Below are 15,000 nucleotides of genomic sequence, written 5' to 3' on the forward strand. Positions count from 1 at the left end.
CGAACCTCTTGGCATAATACACAAAAAAGAAGAAACAAAAAGTGGCTTGCTTTATTAAACCTTGTATAGGACAGTGAATAAACAGCAAAGCAGTTACAACTAAACTGAAAAAAAAAGACAGCTAACAAAAGCAAAGTACACAAAGAAACAAACCAGCCGTGTTTGCTCAGTGGGTATAGCGTTTGGCTACTGAGCGCGAGGTCATGGGATCGAATCCCACCACGGCAGCCGCTTTTCGTTGGGGCAGAAAAAAAAAATAAACCGTGCACTAAGGTTAGGAGCACGTTAAAGAACCCCAGGTAGTCTAATTTATTTCGGAGTTGTCCACTACGGCGTGCCTCATAATCAGACCGCGGTTTTGGCACGCAAAACCCCAGTATTATCTGTTTTTTTTTTTACGCAAAGAAACAGGTGTGTTTGCATTGAAGGGCGCCCGAAAAAGCGTTTGTTCCAATTACGCGCAGCAAGGACGCTTTATGATGGGGAAGGCAGATGGCTGGAAGGTGCACGTCCTCATCGTTTCTAAACAATTTCTAAACAAAATTGGTCTCACTGTCCCTCCAATAATACCAAGTGGCTCGAGGCTTCGTATTGCATATTAACTGAAAGAATTACACTCACGTTAAATGCCGCAAAAGGACCAAGCGGGGCACTTGCTTCGCGCAGGTGCATTCGCCCAAATTTTATAGCTATAGCCCGCATGCAGCTACAAAATCCGAAATCGCATCAGCAGGGGCGGGACGCGCAAGCAGCGTTTCACGCAAATTTGAAGCATAAATCGCAGCGCTACCGAGGCCAAAGTGGTGTATCAATTCGGACGGACGCTTTCCAGAACGCTAGTAGCCGTTCAAACAGGGCGCACAGTTATGAGATGGCGCTGACAAAGCGGCGAGCGCCCGTGTTGAGAAAGTCCTAAACAACATTAGCCGGGCGGCGCGTGCAAGCGACGTTCCGTGCAACTTGTCCGTGGTAATATCAAAAGCGGCTCTCACGTTTTCCTTGAATCGGTGAGCCGGGGCACCGTGGTGCACGCGAGAGCTGCTTTCATTATTATCTACATCAATATCTCGAAACTGTTGTCATCCCGAGAATTCGTTTCGAGTGGATCCGCCTTGCAAACTCCACGGCTACAATTTGTACATTCCAACGTGGTCCATCAGGTAATTAGTTAACCTAATTAGTGACTGTTTCATTATTATTCGGCTAAGCATTTCAATTGCTTGTGCAAGTAATGTCCGCCACTTAGAGCAGACCAGCTCATGAACTAGACTTGGGCATTGTGCCACAGACACTATTGAAGAGTTTTTGAAAGTGTTCGCTGAAGCCCCCCGTATATATATGCGTGTGTGAGTGACTGTGTGTGTGTGCACGCAATAGAGTAGCACATAAGCTCAGTCACGTGGGGTTATTTCACATTTCGCGGGCTTTCAATAAACGCCGGAATAATTCACCACACTGGATGTGTGTGGCTGCAAAAAAAAAAAAAAAAAAAAAAAAAAAAGAAAAAGATGGGTCGTTTTGAAATGCCCTCAAGAACGAAATGAAACGTAATTGGCCCTAAAGTGAATAATAAACATTTTCCGCAATTAATCCTTATTGATTAACTAATTAGGCGCAACATAAAACTTAACATAAGGAGCGTCACATGACAGCAACACATATGTCATTGGTTTCATTGAGTTGTGGCTGCCCGCTGTCAATAACATCATCGGTTCTAGTCACATAAAAATCCTGTATAAATGTATGTATGTACGTATATACACGCACGCACGTACGCAAGCACGCACGCGCGCGCGCACACACACACAGGAGCGCCCACACTGAAAGAGTCAAAATCACGTCATGGATGTACGGAAATAAGAACGCCGAAGTGCGTCATAGCGTAAGAAAGCTGGAACACTTGTTTAAATAATACCAGCGGTGGCCAGTGACTGTTGATATGGATGCGAAAACACGTTACCGCCACCTATCTACGGAAATAGCAAGCGCGAAGTCCGTCGCCATTGCGTAAAAAACCTAGACGGCGCAAGGTAACACTCGATTTCATGATGACAGTGGCGGCCGGGGAATAAAAACAGCTCGAACCTCTTGGCAAGAAATACAAAAAAAAAGAAGAAACAAAAAGTGGCTTGCTTTATTATACCTTGTATATGACAGTGAATAAACAGCAAAGCAGTTACAACTAAACTGAAAAAAAAAAGACAGCTAACAAAAGCAAATACACAAAGAAACAAACCAGCCGTGTTTGCTCAGTGGGTATAGCGTTTGGCTACTGAGCGCGAGGTCATGGGATCGAATCCCAGCCACGGCAGCCGCTTTTCGTTGGGGCAGAAAAAAAAATAAACCGTGCACTAAGGTGTAGGAGCACGTTAAAGAACCCCAGGTAGTCTAATTTATTTCGGAGTTGTCCACTACGGCGTGCCTCATAATCAGACCGCGGTTTTGGCACGCAAAACCCCAGTATTATCTGTTTTTTTTTTTTTTTTACGCAAAGAAACAGGTGTGTTTGCATTGAAGGGCGCCCGAAAAAGCGTTTGTTCCAATTACGCGCAGCAAGGACGCTTTATGATGGGGAAGGCAGATGGCTGGAAGGTGCACGTCCTCATCGTTTCTAAACAATTTCTAAACAAAATTGGTCTCACTGTCCCTCCAATAATACCAAGTGGCTCGAGGCTTCGTATTGCATATTAACTGAAAGAATTACACTCACGTTAAATGCCGCAAAAGGACCAAGCGGGGCACTTGCTTCGCGCAGGTGCATTCGCCCAAATTTTATAGCTATAGCCCGCATGCAGCTACAAAATCCGAAATCGCATCAGCAGGGGCGGGACGCGCAAGCAGCGTTTCACGCAAATTTGAAGCATAAATCGCAGCGCTACCGAGGCCAAAGTGGTGTATCAATTCGGACGGACGCTTTCCAGAACGCTAGTAGCCGTTCAAACAGGGCGCACAGTTAAGAGATGGCGCTGACAAAGCGGCGAGCGCCCGTGTTGAGAAAGTCCTAAACAACATTAGCCGGGCGGCGCGTGCAAGCGACGTTCCGTGCAACTTGTCCGTGGTAATATCAAAAGCGGCTCTCACGTTTTCCTTGAATCGGTGAGCCGGGGCACCGTGGTGCACGCGAGAGCTGCTTTCATTATTATCTACATCAATATCTCGAAACTGTTGTCATCCCGAGAATTCGTTTCGAGTGGATCCGCCTTGCAAACTCCACGGCTACAATTTGTACATTCCAACGTGGTCCATCAGGTAATTAGTTAACCTAATTAGTGACTGTTTCATTATTATTCGGCTAAGCATTTCAATTGCTTGTGCAAGTAATGTCCGCCACTTAGAGCAGACCAGCTCATGAACTAGACTTGGGCATTCTGCCACAGGCACTATTGAAGAGTTTTTGAAAGTGTTCGCTGAAGCCCCCCGTATATATATATATGCGTGTGTGAGTGACTGTGTGTGTGTGCACGCAATAGAGTAGCACATAAGCTCAGTCACGTGGGGTTATTTCACATTTCGCGGGCTTTCAATAAACGCCGGAATAATTCACCACACTGGATGTGTGTGGCTGCAAAAAAAAAAAAAAAAAAAAAAAAAAAAGATGGGTCGTTTTGAAATGCCCTCAAGAACGAAATGAAACGTAATTGGCCCTAAAGTGAATAATAAACATTTTCCGCAATTAATCCTTATTGATTAACTAATTAGGCGCAACATAAAACTTAACATAAGGAGCGTCACATGACAGCAACACATATGTCATTGGTTTCATTGAGTTGTGGCTGCCCGCTGTCAATAACATCATCGGTTCTAGTCACATAAAAATCCTGTATAAATGTATGTATGTACGTATATACACGCACGCACGTACGCAAGCACGCACGCGCGCGCGCACACACACACAGGAGCGCCCACACTGAAAGAGTCAAAATCACGTCATGGATGTACGGAAATAAGAACGCCGAAGTGCGTCATAGCGTAAGAAAGCTGGAACACTTGTTTAAATAATACCAGCGGTGGCCAGTGACTGTTGATATGGATGCGAAAACACGTTACCGCCACCTATCTACGGAAATAGCAAGCGCGAAGTCCGTCGCCATTGCGTAAAAAACCTAGACGGCGCAAGGTAACACTCGATTTCATGATGACAGTGGCGGCCGGGGAATAAAAACAGCTCGAACCTCTTGGCAAGAAATACAAAAAAAAGAAGAAACAAAAAGTGGCTTGCTTTATTATACCTTGTATATGACAGTGAATAAACAGCAAAGCAGTTACAACTAAACTGAAAAAAAAAGACAGCTAACAAAAGCAAATACACAAAGAAACAAACCAGCCGTGTTTGCTCAGTGGGTATAGCGTTTGGCTACTGAGCGCGAGGTCATGGGATCGAATCCCAGCCACGGCAGCCGCTTTTCGTTGGGGCAGAAAAAAAAAATAAACCGTGCACTAAGGTGTAGGAGCACGTTAAAGAACCCCAGGTAGTCTAATTTATTTCGGAGTTGTCCACTACGGCGTGCCTCATAATCAGACCGCGGTTTTGGCACGCAAAACCCCAGTATTATCTGTTTTTTTTTTTTTTTTTTACGCAAAGAAACAGGTGTGTTTGCATTGAAGGGCGCCCGAAAAAGCGTTTGTTCCAATTACGCGCAGCAAGGACGCTTTATGATGGGGAAGGCAGATGGCTGGAAGGTGCACGTCCTCATCGTTTCTAAACAATTTCTAAACAAAATTGGTCTCACTGTCCCTCCAATAATACCAAGTGGCTCGAGGCTTCGTATTGCATATTAACTGAAAGAATTACACTCACGTTAAATGCCGCAAAAGGACCAAGCGGGGCACTTGCTTCGCGCAGGTGCATTCGCCCAAATTTTATAGCTATAGCCCGCATGCAGCTACAAAATCCGAAATCGCATCAGCAGGGGCGGGACGCGCAAGCAGTGTTTCACGCAAATTTGAAGCATAAATCGCAGCGCTACCGAGGCCAAAGTGGTGTATCAATTCGGACGGACGCTTTCCAGAACGCTAGTAGCCGTTCAAACAGGGCGCACAGTTAAGAGATGGCGCTGACAAAGCGGCGAGCGCCCGTGTTGAGAAAGTCCTAAACAACATTAGCCGGGCGGCGCGTGCAAGCGACGTTCCGTGCAACTTGTCCGTGGTAATATCAAAAGCGGCTCTCACGTTTTCCTTGAATCGGTGAGCCGGGGCACCGTGGTGCACGCGAGAGCTGCTTTCATTATTATCTACATCAATATCTCGAAACTGTTGTCATCCCGAGAATTCGTTTCGAGTGGATCCGCCTTGCAAACTCCACGGCTACAATTTGTACATTCCAACGTGGTCCATCAGGTAATTAGTTAACCTAATTAGTGACTGTTTCATTATTATTCGGCTAAGCATTTCAATTGCTTGTGCAAGTAATGTCCGCCACTTAGAGCAGACCAGCTCATGAACTAGACTTGGGCATTCTGCCACAGGCACTATTGAAGAGTTTTTGAAAGTGTTCGCTGAAGCCCCCCGTATATATATATGCGTGTGTGAGTGACTGTGTGTGTGTGCACGCAATAGAGTAGCACATAAGCTCAGTCACGTGGGGTTATTTCACATTTCGCGGGCTTTCAATAAACGCCGGAATAATTCACCACACTGGATGTGTGTGGCTGCAAAAAAAAAAAAAAAAAAAAAAAAGATGGGTCGTTTTAAATGCCCTCAAGAACGAAACTGAAACGTAATTGGCCCTAAAGTGAATAATAAACATTTCCCGCAATTAATCCTTATTGATTAACTAATTAGGCGCAACATAAAACTTACCATAAGGAGCGTCACATGACAGCAACACATATGTCATTGGTTTCATTGAGTTGTGGCTGCCCGCTGTCAATAAAATCATCGGTTCTAGTCACATAAAAATCCTGTATAAATGTATGTATGTACGTATACACGCACGCACGTACGCAAGCACGCACGCGCGCGCGCACACACACACAGGAGCGCCCACACTGAAAGAGTCAAAATCACGTCATGGATGTACGGAAATAAGAACGCCGAAGTGCGTCATAGCGTAAGAAAGCTGGAACACTTGTTTAAATAATATCAGCGGTGGCCAGTGACTGTTGATATGGATGCGAAAACACGTTACCGCCATCCTATCTACGGAAATAGCAAGCGCGAAGTCCGTCGCCATTGCGTAAAAAACCTAGACGGCGCAAGGTAACACTCGATTTCATGATGACAGTGGCGGCCGGGGAATAAAAACAGCTCGAACCTCTTGGCAAGAAATACAAAAAAAAGAAGAAACAAAAAGTGGCTTGCTTTATTATACCTTGTATATGACAGTGAATAAACAGCAAAGCAGTTACAACTAAACTGAAAAAAAAAGACAGCTAACAAAAGCAAATACACAAAGAAACAAACCAGCCGTGTTTGCTCAGTAGGTATAGCGTTTGGCTACTGAGCGCGAGGTCATGGGATCGAATCCCAGCCACGGCAGCCGCTTTTCGATGGGGGCGAAATGAAAAAAAAAATAAATAAATAAACCGTGCACTAAGGTTTAGGAGCACGTTTAAGAACCCCATATAGTCTAATTTATTTCGGAGTTGTCCACTACGGCGTGCATCATAATCAGACCGCGGTTTTGGCACGCAAAACCCCAGTATTATCTGTTTTTTTTTTTTTTTTTTTACGCAAAGAAACAGGTGTGTTTGCATTGAAATGCACCCGGAAAAGCGTTTGTTCCAATTACGCGCAGCAAGGACACTTTTTGATGGGGAAGGCAGATGGCTGGAAGGTGCACGTCCTCATCGTTTCTAAACAATTTCTTAACAAAATTGGTCTCACTGTCCCTCCAATAATACCAAGTGGCTCGAGGCTTCGTATTGCATATTAACTGAAAGAATTACACTCACATTAAATGCCGCAAGAGGACCAAGCGGGGCACTTGCTTCGCGCAGATGCATTCACACAAATTTTATAGCTACAGCCCGCCTGCAGCTACAAAATCCGAAATCGCATCAGCAGGGGCGGGAAGCGCAAGCAGCGTTTCACGCAAATTTGAAGCATAAATCGCAGCGCTACCGAGGCCAAAGTGGTGTATCAATTCGGACGGACGCTTTCCAGAACGCTAGTAGCCGTTCAAACAGGGCGCACAGTTAAGAGATGGCGCTGACAAAGCGGCGAGCGCCCGTGTTGACAAAGTCCGAAACTGCGTCAGCCGGGGCGGCGCGCGCAAGCGACGTTCAGCGCAACTTTTCCGTGGAAATACCGAAAGCGGCTCGCACGTTTGCCTTGTATCGGTGAGCTGGGGCACCGTGGTGCACGCGAGAGGTGGAAAGACGGCTTGAAAAGCAAAAATGAGGAATTTCTTTCGGCGCTAACTGCCGCCGGCGGTCACGAGTACGGCCCCATGGAGGTCTGGGTACTTATCGCTGCTATTATATAGAGGTATGCAACCCCGGCCGACATCGTACCACTTTTCAATTTGTGGTGTCCGGGTGCGTTTTGTGCGATTCACGCACTGCGGCGACGTCGGGAATTGCGCCGACGAGTACGCGACCGCTCGCAGAGACAAAGTCCGAAAGCTCGTCAGCCGGGGCGGCGCGCGCAAGCGACGTTCAGCGCAACTTTTCCGTGGAAATACCGAAAGCGGCTCGCACGTTTGCCTTGTATCGGTGAGCTGGGGCACCGTGGTGCACGCGAGAGGTGGAAAGACGGCTTGAAAAGCAAAAATGAGGAATTTCTTTCGGCGCTAACTGCCGCCGGCGGCCACGAGTACGGCCCCATGGAGGTCTGGGTACTTATCGCTGCTATTATATAGAGGTATGCGACCCCGGCCGACATCGTACCACTTTTCAATTTGTGGTGTCCGGGTGCGTTTTGTGCGATTCACGCACTGCGGCGACGTCGGGAATTGCGCCGACGAGTACGCGACCGCTCGCAGAGACAAAGTCCGAAAGCTCGTCAGCCGGGGCGGCGCGCGCAAGCGACGTTCAGCGCAACTTTTCCGTGGAAATACCGAAAGCGGCTCGCACGTTTGCCTTGTATCGGTGAGCTGGGGCACCGTGGTGCACGCGAGAGGTGGAAAGACGGCTTAAAAGAGAAAATGAGGAATTTCTTTCGGCGCTAACTGCCACCGGCGGCCACGAGTACGGCCCCATGGAGGTCTGGGTACTTATCGCTGCTATTATATAGAGGTATGCGGCCCCGGCCGACATCGTACCACTTTTCAATTTGTGGTGTCCGGGTGCGTTTTGTGCGATTCACGCACTGCGGCGACGTCGGGAATTGCGCCGACGAGTACGCGACCGCTCGCAGAGACAAAGTCCGAAAGCTCGTCAGCCGGGGCGGCGCGCGCAAGCGACGTTCAGCGCAACTTTTCCGTGGAAATACCGAAAGCGGCTCGCACGTTTGCCTTGTATCGGTGAGCTGGGGCACCGTGGTGCACGCGAGAGGCAGAAACACGGCTTGAAAAGCAAAAATGAGGAATTTCTTTCGGCGCTAACTGCCGCCGGCGGCCACGAGTACGGCCCCATGGAGGTCTGGGTACTTATCGCTGCTATTATATAGAGGTATGCGGCCCCGGCCGACATCGTACCACTTTTCAATTTGTGGTGTCCGGGTGCGTTTTGTGCGATTCACGCACTGCGGCGACGTCGGGAATTGCGCCGACGAGTACGCGACCGCTCGCAGAGACAAAGTCCGAAAGCTCGTCAGCCGGGGCGGCGCGCGCAAGCGACGTTCAGCGCAACTTTTCCGTGGAAATACCGAAAGCGGCTCGCACGTTTGCCTTGTATCGGTGAGCTGGGGCACCGTGGTGCACGCGAGAGGTGGAAACACGGCTTGAAAAGCAAAAATGAGGAATTTCTTTCGGCGCTAACTGCCGCCGGCGGCCACGAGTACGGCCCCATGGAGGTCTGGGTACTTATCGCTGCTATTATATAGAGGTATGCGGCCCCGGCCGACATCGTACCACTTTTCAATTTGTGGTGTCCGGGTGCGTTTTGTGCGATTCACGCACTGCGGCGACGTCGGGAATTGCGCCGACGAGTACGCGACCGCTCGCAGAGACAAAGTCCGAAAGCTCGTCAGCCGGGGCGGCGCGCGCAAGCGACGTTCAGCGCAACTTTTCCGTGGAAATACCGAAAGCGGCTCGCACGTTTGCCTTGTATCGGTGAGCTGGGGCACCGTGGTGCACGCGAGAGGTGGAAAGACGGCTTAAAAGAGAAAATGAGGAATTTCTTTCGGCGCTAACTGCCACCGGCGGCCACGAGTACGGCCCCATGGAGGTCTGGGTACTTATCGCTGCTATTATATAGAGGTATGCGGCCCCGGCCGACATCGTACCACTTTTCAATTTGTGGTGTCCGGGTGCGTTTTGTGCGATTCACGCACTGCGGCGACGTCGGGAATTGCGCCGACGAGTACGCGACCGCTCGCAGAGACAAAGTCCGAAAGCTCGTCAGCCGGGGCGGCGCGCGCAAGCGACGTTCAGCGCAACTTTTCCGTGGAAATACCGAAAGCGGCTCGCACGTTTGCCTTGTATCGGTGAGCTGGGGCACCGTGGTGCACGCGAGAGGCAGAAACACGGCTTGAAAAGCAAAAATGAGGAATTTCTTTCGGCGCTAACTGCCGCCGGCGGCCACGAGTACGGCCCCATGGAGGTCTGGGTACTTATCGCTGCTATTATATAGAGGTATGCGGCCCCGGCCGACATCGTACCACTTTTCAATTTGTGGTGTCCGGGTGCGTTTTGTGCGATTCACGCACTGCGGCGACGTCGGGAATTGCGCCGACGAGTACGCGACCGCTCGCAGAGACAAAGTCCGAAAGCTCGTCAGCCGGGGCGGCGCGCGCAAGCGACGTTCAGCGCAACTTTTCCGTGGAAATACCGAAAGCGGCTCGCACGTTTGCCTTGTATCGGTGAGCTGGGGCACCGTGGTGCACGCGAGAGGTGGAAACACGGCTTGAAAAGCAAAAATGAGGAATTTCTTTCGGCGCTAACTGCCGCCGGCGGCCACGAGTACGGCCCCATGGAGGTCTGGGTACTTATCGCTGCTATTATATAGAGGTATGCGGCCCCGGCCGACATCGTACCACTTTTCAATTTGTGGTGTCCGGGTGCGTTTTGTGCGATTCACGCACTGCGGCGACGTCGGGAATTGCGCCGACGAGTACGCGACCGCTCGCAGAGACAAAGTCCGAAACCGCGTCAGCCGGGGCGGCGCGCGCAAGCCACGTTCAGCGCAACTTTTCCGTGGAAATACCGAAAGCGGCTCGCACGTTTGCCTTGAATCGGTGAGCTGGGGCACCGTGGTGCACGCGAGAGGTGGAAATACGCCGACGAGTACGCAAGCCACCGTCCAAAACAACGGTCATGGAGCACAGCACCGTGCGTGGCACAACGTTTGCAGAGAAAGTGCGGCAGCGGAAAGCTCGTTCGCCGTGAAAGTCAGCACAGGATGCGCGGTGGTTCAGGCACGTGAATATTCGCGAAGCCGTACTCGCCGCTGGCGAAACATTGACGATCACGACCCTCTTGCGCGGTGTTGGTTTTCACGACTTCGGCCCTGTGCAGCCGACGTAAACTTTCAAAGTTCGTCAAGGTGCGGCACGATTTCCGCCAAATCCCCGTCGAAAATGCCACGAGTACGGCCCCATGGAGGTCTGGGTACTTATCGCTGCTATTATATGGGGGTTGGAGTGCAGTCGCCCCCCGAGTGCGTGCGACCTGGGTGTCTGATATGCGGCGGGCTCCGTGCCCGTCAAGCGTGTCCCCGGAGCCTCTCCCGTGGATCCCTCGGCAATCGTCTGCAGCCTCATCCGCTTGATGCGTTAGGGGCTGGTTGTCGGACGACGCCGTATCCACGATATCGAGGTGTGTTCCGCATCGTCCTCGGACGAGTCAAATAAGAAAGCGCCGAAGGCGCGGGCGTGACCCGTCGCTTGGCGGCTTTGCCGTCTCGGCTACGTTGCAAGCGCCGATCGGTCCACCAGTGCTGCGGGCTGATGGCAAATCCCGCAAGCCGTGACCGAGTCGACGCAACGAATCTATCGAGAGTGTGCGTGCTTCTTGCCGCGTGGCGATACCCAGCCCTGCGGGGAGGGCGCCGTAGCGAGCTCGAACGCCGTCATCTCGGACTGTGCAAAGAGGTGGGCTTTGCAAAAACGAAGCGTGCTGAGGCGCCTGAAGGTGGCCTCGGCGTCGCAACAACGGCGTCCGGCATGGCTGGACGCGCAGTTGAACGATTACCTGGTTGATCCTGCCAGTAATCATATGCTTGTCTCAAAGATTAAGCCATGCATGTCTAAGTACATGCCGAAATAAGGCGAAACCGCGAATGGCTCATTAAATCAGTTATGGTTCCTTAGATCGTTTCTTCCTACTTGGATAACTGTGGCAATTCTAGAGCTAATACATGCAGTGAGCCTGAAGCCCTTTGGGCGACGGGTGCTTTTATTAGACCAAGATCGATCGGGTTTCGGCCCGTATTGTGTGGTGACTCTGGATAACTTTGTGCTGATCGCATGGCCACGAGCCGGCGACGTTTCTTTCAAGTGTCTGCCTTATCAACTTTCGATGGTAGGTTACTTGCTTACCATGGTTGTTACGGGTAACGGAGAATCAGGGTTCGATTCCGGAGAGGGAGCCTGAGAAACGGCTACCACATCCAAGGAAGGCAGCAGGCGCGCAAATTACCCACTCCCGGCACGGGGAGGTAGTGACGAAAAATAACAATACGGGACTCTTTTGAGGCCCCGTAATTGAAATGAGTACACTCTAAATCCTTTAACGAGGATCAATTGGAGGGCAAGTCTGGTGCCAGCAGCCGCGGTAATTCCAGCTCCAATAGCGTATACTAAAGCTGCTGCGGTTAAAAAGCTCGTAGTTGGATCTCAGTTCCAGACGAGTAGTGCATCTACCCGATGCGACGGCTCGGACTGAACATCATGCCGGTCCTTTCTTGGTGCACTTCATTGTGTGCCTCGAGAAGGCCGGTGCTTTTACTTTGAAAAAATTAGAGTGCTCAACGCAGGCGAGTCGCCTGAATAAACTTGCATGGAATAATAGAACAAGACCTCGTTTCTGTTCTGTTGGTTTTTGGAATACGAGGTAATGATTAAGAGGGACAGACGGGGGCATTCGTATTGCGGCGCTAGAGGTGAAATTCTTGGACCGTCGCAAGACGAACTACTGCGAAAGCATTTGCCAAGAATGTTTTCTTTGATCAAGAACGAAAGTCAGAGGTTCGAAGGCGATCAGATACCGCCCTAGTTCTGACCATAAACGATGCCAACCAGCGATCCGCCTGAGTTACTCAAATGACTCGGCGGGCAGCTTCCGGGAAACCAAAGTATTTGGGTTCCGGGGGAAGTATGGTTGCAAAGCTGAAACTTAAAGGAATTGACGGAAGGGCACCACCAGGAGTGGAGCCTGCGGCTTAATTTGACTCAACACGGGAAAACTTACCCGGCCCGGACACTGGGAGGATTGACAGATTGAGAGCTCTTTCTTGATTCGGTGGATGGTGGTGCATGGCCGTTCTTAGTTGGTGGAGCGATTTGTCTGGTTAATTCCGATAACGAACGAGACTCTAGCCTATTAAATAGGTGCGGGGTTCCCAGCACCTTACAACCTTCTTAGAGGGACAAGCGGCTCCTAGCCGCACGAAACAGAGCAATAACAGGTCTGTGATGCCCTTAGATGTCCGGGGCCGCACGCGCGCTACACTGAAGGAAGCAGCGTGTCTTTATCCCTGTCTGAAAAGACTGGGTAACCCGTGGAACTTCTTTCGTGATTGGGATAGGGGCTTGCAATTGTTCCCCTTGAACGAGGAATTCCCAGTAAGCGCGAGTCATAAGCTCGCGTTGATTACGTCCCTGCCCTTTGTACACACCGCCCGTCGCTACTACCGATTGAATGATTTAGTGAGGTCTTCGGACCGATGTCCGGCGCGGCCTTTCGGTTGCGCCGGTCTGTTGGAAAGATGACCAAACTTGATCATTTAGAGGAAGTAAAAGTCGTAACAAGGTTTCCGTAGGTGAACCTGCGGAAGGATCATTACCGGACTGTGAAGGGTGACGATCGTTTCTGCCCCGTGTGGGTGGAGCGGCTCGCTGCGCCCGACGCTTTCCGCCGCTGTCCCCGCTTGGACGCGGGGACGGCTATACCCGAACATGCGCGGGGACTGCCTGAATTCTGAGGGGCGCCCCGTGCCCAATTTGTTGCGCCCAGCGGGCGGCGGCTGCAACCTTGGACGGTTGGCTTGGCCGCGCCCGTGGGTACAAACGGCGTAACGCACTTTCATGGGTGGGCTTTCAGTCCGCCTCGACGCTCATGCGCGGAATGGGAGTAAGACGACCCGACAAAGCTTTGCCCAGTACGAGAGGAACGGTAGAGGTCGGTCAAGGAACTGGCGGTCGAGAGCTAAAGCTGCCTGCCATCCATCATTCATAGTTGGAACTGCGGTGCAAGCGCTCTCCCGTCCTCCGCGGCAAACGCCGCCGAGTCTGAAAAGGCTGGCGGCTGCCGGTCGCTTCCTGCGGCGAGTATGGAGTAACGACCCGACTATGTTGCTGCCCAAGTACTGAAGGAACGGCGCGGCATTCGGTCGGTCATGGAACTGGCGGTACGAGGGTGTGGCTGCCAAGTACAATAGGAACCGTGGCCCATAACGCCCTCCCGTCCTCCGCGGCAAGTGCCACCGAGCCCGACAGGGCCGGAGGCTGCCGGTCGGCTCCTGCTCGTGACGCGCGAGATGTCGAGATCGCGGTTGAATGCGACGACGTTGGCAGGCTATTCGCCCGCCGCCGAGGGAAAGGCGGCGCTGCTGCGAAGTACGAGAGGAAACGCGGCTTTGCTACGTCGGACGCGTTCCGCGGTTAACGGACTTGTGCGCTTTGGGAAGGCGCCGCACGTCGAAAGAGGATTTACGGACAGACGAGGGACTGAAGTCTCGAAACTTGAACGCACTTGCGGCCAGGCTCTTGCTGGCTTCGTCTTCCGCCTCGAGTAGAATTGTTGCGGCTCCGGCGCCGAAAGCTGTCCCTGGCACTGGCCGAGTGGTTTTGGAGAGCCGCGCGAGTACGCGCGCCGGGCTCTTGTCCGTCGTCTCAAGTAGACTGTCGGATCAGCAGCGGGTGTGCTGCGGCAATCCGCCGATGCGAAAGCGTGTTTGTGTGTTAGGGACATTGTGGTCAATTTGAGTACCCTTCTGATGACTAAAAGCGAGACACGTCGATGGGGGCGAGACCCCACCCGTGGCCGTGTCGCCGTGAAAGACTCCACAGCTGCTCGTGCCCCCTCATGGCCTTGCGGCTTTTTTCCAATTTTCGTGGAGCAATGTGAACGTGCACACGTAGCACACGGGTCCGGTGGGTGGTTGGCAGGGAAAACCGGCTTCGAGTGCTCGCAAAAAAGAAAAAGACGTGGTAAGGGGAGCCACGCCCCCGCGGGTGTGTAGCCGTGAGCGGCTCCACTGCATCTTGGTCCTACATCTGATCCTGGTGCATACAGAGTGGAGGCTTACGTGCACACAAAGGCTCGCGGGGTTTAGCTGGAAACGCAACACGCAAGTAGCAGGGTGTGGTGCGCCTATATGCTACCAGCTGTCTGAGACGCGGCTGTCGAAAGAGCGCGCAGACTCGAGGAGCGCGCGCAGAAAGGTGCCCTTCGAAACCACACACAGGGAGACGCCACGTGCCTAAAACCCTGGTTGTACTGTACGGAATTGAACAAACTACTTTTCACGACTCTAAGCGGTGGATCACTCGGTTCTCGGGTCGATGAAGAACGCAGCCAGCTGCGAGACTTGGTGTGAATTGCAGGACACACTGAGCACTGATTCTTTGAACGCACATTGCGGCCTTGGGTCTTCCCTTGGCTTCGTCTGTCTGAGGGTCGGATCACATATCAAGAGAGCCTTCGGCGCACAAGGGAACGTGCGTCCGTCGACTCGTTTTGACCGCGTCGGCATCACGGACAGTACGTTGAGTGCTGAAGCCACGCGCCAGCGGCCT

General features: G+C 51.6%; 2 non-coding genes across 2 annotated transcripts; both read left to right on the forward strand.

The window, feature by feature from the left end:
* The first annotated feature begins 11,230 nt into the window (after positions 1 to 11,230).
* On the forward strand, positions 11,231 to 13,045 carry LOC119451211 (small subunit ribosomal RNA). The gene has a single exon (XR_005191737.1). It is a non-coding gene; the product is annotated as a small subunit ribosomal RNA (ribosomal RNA).
* A 1,686-nt stretch (positions 13,046 to 14,731) lies between these two features.
* Positions 14,732 to 14,884, forward strand: LOC119451070 (5.8S ribosomal RNA). The gene has a single exon (XR_005191641.1). It is a non-coding gene; the product is annotated as a 5.8S ribosomal RNA (ribosomal RNA).
* The last annotated feature ends 116 nt before the right edge of the window (positions 14,885 to 15,000 follow it).

Source organism: Dermacentor silvarum, chromosome 4 (assembly GCF_013339745.2).
Source record: "Dermacentor silvarum isolate Dsil-2018 chromosome 4, BIME_Dsil_1.4, whole genome shotgun sequence".
Lineage (NCBI taxonomy): Eukaryota > Metazoa > Arthropoda > Arachnida > Ixodida > Ixodidae > Dermacentor > Dermacentor silvarum.